Consider the following 4965-nt stretch of genomic DNA (forward strand, 5'->3'; position numbering starts at 1 on the left):
AAGTCAAAATTAAATGAATGAATCAGTTTCCTACCATATAGAGGCAAGTTGTTTGATTGCCTAGATTTCAGTGCTTTGTTTAGAATTGGTTGAAATAGCTCCTAGAATGATGAGCTTGACCCCTAGAGGCATGGGAATGGGTTGAGCTAGTCTATCACATGTATTTTCTGAGTGATTTTCGGGGCTGGATACTTGGGATTTCTTGGCACTCCATTGTACATTTGATTTCTGCAGTTTTGGCAAAGGAAAGACCAGGGTTTTGCAGCACTTGTTGGGATCCTTGTGGCTCTGTGTTTTGATGGTGTTTTTCTTCATGCAATTGTAAGTTCATTGATGTTTCATGTATGCCATTTCCCTTCTCTTTTCTTCTGAAATTAAACAAATGAGTGACAAAAGGTAGAATTCATTAGCTTGTTGTGCTCTGCCTGTTAGTTTGTTTAATTTTCAATGTTTTCTTTAGTTTGAAGAGGATTCTTGGTACCCTCTTGCCCTCTTCAGCTCCTCAGCGGTCTTTTCCATCCATTCATTTAATGTAAAGCATCAAAACTACTCCCTACCTCACCCCAACCAGATCTTTGCAAAAATTTGGCCTCATCCCCGGACCCACATTTGTCTTTCCCTTTTTTCCAACAAAACCCTCAAAAACTCAAATCAAATCCTTGCACTTCATACCTAGCCTAAGATCAGTTGTTAAATAAGTCATCTCAAGCCCCATCGATTATCTTTCATTGAGATTGACCCGGAGAGAGCCCTCTCCTGTCCTCGTAGGGCTAGCTACGAGGCTGAGCGTGGTTTGATGTGGACCTAGAACCTTGCCTTTTCAGCCTGAGGCAAATCTAGGCTCTAACAGGTAATAAATGATTTTTCATTTCTACAAATTGATGAATATAGAACTGAAGTGAATAAAAATATAGATGGAAATGATACAAATTTTAAAACCCAAATTGAAAATCATGACATTATTCAATTATCAAATAATTTTATTCCAAAAGGACTCATTCCTTTAGAAAGATTGTTTGATCAAAATGGTGTCCTTCGAAACCCTCAGTCCATTTCTTGAGAAGATGACATAGAAGAGATTAACATTGGAACCAATGAAGAAATCAAAAACATCAAAATATGTGCATCTCTAGACCCTGAGATCAAAGCTCAATATCTTAAGTTACTGCAAAATTATAAGGATGTTTTCTCTTGGACTTATGCTGATCTAAAGACCTATGATACTTCATTAATACAACATAAGATTCCTTTGAAGCCAGAAGCAAAACCTTATCAATAGAAACTTAGAAGGATAAATACAACCCTTCTACCAACTATAGAAAGGGATATTAATAAAATTCTAGATGCTCAGATCATCATCCCTCTTAGATATTCTAATTGGGTTGCAAACCTAATTCCTGTTAGAAAGAAAAATGGAGAAATAAGACTCTGTGTAGATTTTAGAAATTTGAACAAATCATCATTAAAAGATAATTATCCTTTGCCCAAAATGGTTCAGTTACATCAAATGTTTTCAAGAGCACAAAGACTTTCTATGCATGATGGTTTTTCAGGTTACAATCAAGTGCATGTTGATACACTAGACAGAGAGAAGACAACCTTTACTACACCCTAGGGTACATTCATGTACGCTAGGATGCCATTTTGGTTAACCAATACTGGAGAAACATTACAAAGAGCTATGGAAGACTACTACTGAAGAAACATCAGGTTAGAGTTGCAGAACAAGATGCATGGAAGGCTGCTTTCAAAACAAAGCAAGGATTGTATGAGTCGCTGGTAATGCCTTTTGGCTTAACTAATGCTCCTGCTACTTTCATGAGATTAATGAATGATGTACTCAGACCTTTTCTTGACGATTTTGTTATTTTGTATCTGGATGACATTCTAATATTTATCAAAACATGGGAAGAACACTTAAAGCATGTCAAGCAGACACTAGATGTTTTGAAAAGAGAAATTTTTTATGTTAAACTCTCAAAATGTGAATTTGGCAAAACATCTTTGAATTATTTGGGACATATAGTAGGGGGTGGTGAATTGAAGATAGATCCCTCTAAGGTGGCAGTCATTGTGAACTGGCCTAAACCCAAATCTGCTATAGAAGTTAGAAGCTTCTTAGGGGCAACACAATATTGGAGAAAGTTTATTTCTAACTTTTTCTTAATTGCAGCTCCCTTACATGCTTTAACAGGATTGAACAAGGTGTTCCAATGGGGAGGCAAACATCAGAAATCCTTCGACACCTTGAAAGAAAAGATTGGTACAACACCTGTACTAGCACTGCCTGATCTTCAAAGACCATTTGAGATCCTGTTGACACCTAATCCTTGTGATTGGGTGAATTTATGTAAATAAATAAATTAGAAATATGAACAGTCACCGAGAGATGAACTGAACAGTCTCTCCCTCATGTATATAATAAAGACCTACGTGATGGAATAATACAGTCGAATCATTTTTTCTTTATGGAGTTATTGTCTAGCCTGAGATGGTATCAGAGCCAGCTCCTTTTTTAGCTCTTATGTCCCTTGTAACTCCCTAGTCTACTCTCCATATAGCTGAGCTGCTCCTCCATATAATTAGCTGCTCCTGACATGGTAGCTTCCCCCTCCATACTGTCCAGCGCTGTCCATGTTGTCCTGCTTGTCCATAAACGTTTCATAAAAGAAGCGTTGTCCTGACATGGTTTCATAAAAGAAGCATTGTCCTGACATGGTAATTTTAGTGCTGTCCATCCACAGTTTTTTTTTTCTCAGAAAGCATCCTCTCCACAGTTATTCTCACTACGGTTTTCCTGTAGGCAAGAAAAACTCAATCCCGCAAGATCACAAGAATATCATCCTCTCGATACAAGTGGTACTCTTTTTCTGCAAGTTTTACTTCTGTGCCACCATATTTAGGAAGAAGAACATGATCACCCTCCTTGACACTAACAGGAATAGTGTTTCCATCCTTGCTATGAGAACCAGGCCCAACTGATATGACCTTTCCTGAGTTCAACTTGCCAGTGCTCTCCAGAAGAAAAATGCCACTAGCGGTCTTGCTCGGAGCAACAACTTTCTCTATCAAAACCCTGTTAAGCAAGGGGATAAGCTTCTTCGCCATTGGTTTGATATTGTAAGGGAAGAAACCCTTATAGTCAGAGGCCTTTTATATAGAGACCCTATAATTGCAAAATCATTCTGCCTCCACCATCACACAGGCAGCGCACAACATTCGGCGTCTATGGAGACTTGTGTTCGAACGCCATTGTTGTTCATTGTCTTTTGTGTGGCTAAAAGAGGAAGTAAAGCTTGTTTCGACCCTAGATAAACTCAATGAGATTGCATGCTCTGTACATTGGGTTACATTTGCAGTGAACCCAATATAGTGACATGAACGTTGGACTGAACGAGGCCAAGAGAAAGACTGACTCTATTGCATAAGCGTGGTGTGGCTTCTCAGTGTGATGTTAAGGCATGGTTGCTCAGCGTGGTGTTAAGTGTCGGCTTCAATACAAAGCGTCCTCTTTGTTATTTCTTCAGTTACACCATCGGATAAGTGTAGGATATTGTTCTTACAGTTTGGTCAAATGCTGCCATCATTAATATCATCCAATTGAATTATATAATATGTCAAGACTACCTTCTTCGGCCTTTTAGTGGACGCAGTGCTTTATGCTGTTGAGGGTATTTTTTGAGTATATTGCGATATTCTATACTTTAACATTGTGCAGATGTATGCAAATTGATATTTGAGTTTGTTGTCTAGTCACATCATAACTATATATATTTTTTTCATTAAGAGTAAAAGTTTTGCAGCAGAAGTTTTTTCTACAGTATGCATTCAATCATATCCATGGTGGGAATAGTTCTCACTGGCAAGGAGAACTATCCTAAATGGTCTCGGATGATAAAACACACCGTCATTTTGAATGAATTATGGAAAGGAGTGTGTGTCAGAGACAGAGACAATGAACCAGTATAGCCTACCTCAGAAAAAGAGCTCGTCATTTCAGAAAACAAGAACAACAAAGCTTATGCATTAATCGCAGCATCTGTAAATGAAGAGGTGAGTTGCCATATTTCATCATATTCAACTGCCTTTGAAGCCTTACAAAAGCTGAAAGAACTCTATGACTCACATTCTGCACTTGAAGTTGTTCAACTCATGATTAAACTCTTCACTCTTGAACTGCAAAATAATGATCCTCTTGCTCTTGCATCTGAAGTAAAGTCTATAATGCATGATATCAAATCCACTAAGGTTGAATTGGATATTCCTCTTATCACTTTTCTCAAGGCACTTTATCCTACTTACTCCAATTATCTTGAGTCATTGCAAGCAAATGGAAATCTCAAAGATATAACCTTTGACTCTCTTTTGAAAAAGTTTGCTGAAAGAGAGAAAGCTTTTGGAAAGAAGACAACCCCTGAATCTTCTAAAGAGGCTATGTGCCTTGCTCATAAAGAAAAGCATCTTGCTCAAGATTCTATAAGAGGAAGAGGTGGTTGAAGAGGAAGAGGAAGATATTTCAGAGGTAGGGGGGGTAGACATTCTCAAGGAGAAAAGGTAGATCTGCACTGCATACACTACAAAAGAAATGGATCACATGATGCCTCTACATGCAAGCTACCATGGGAAAAAATTGAGCAGAAAAGAAACCAACAAAAAGGTAAAACTGATGATACAGACAAAGATAAAGCACATGAATCCGCTCACTATGTTGTGGCACAATGTAACATTGGAGTAAATGAAGATTTATTTAATGCTTCACTTGCTTCTTGGAATAATGATTGGTTGCTTGATTCAGGAGCAACCTGCCACGTGACTCATAGAAAAGATTTTTTTTGAAGATTTCACTGACAATGTTGATGGAGCAGTATGCTTTGCAAACCAATCAAAAATCAAGCCATCAAGGCTTGGCACAATCAGGCTTAAACTGGTTGGTCTTCCAGACTTTCTTCTGCATCATGTTCTATA

The 4965-nt window shown here is 38.0% G+C and overlaps 1 pseudogene; it reads right to left on the minus strand.

Moving 5' to 3' along the window:
* Positions 1–2814: 2814 nt before the first annotated feature.
* Positions 2815–3128, minus strand: LOC149185610 (10 kDa chaperonin, mitochondrial pseudogene; annotated as a pseudogene).
* Between the last annotated feature and the right edge of the window lie 1837 nt (positions 3129–4965).

This window comes from Pinus tabuliformis, chromosome 3_1 (assembly GCF_031772625.1).
Source record: "Pinus tabuliformis cultivar Carrire ecotype Pingquan chromosome 3_1, CPIR1, whole genome shotgun sequence".
Classification (NCBI taxonomy): domain Eukaryota; kingdom Viridiplantae; phylum Streptophyta; class Pinopsida; order Pinales; family Pinaceae; genus Pinus; species Pinus tabuliformis.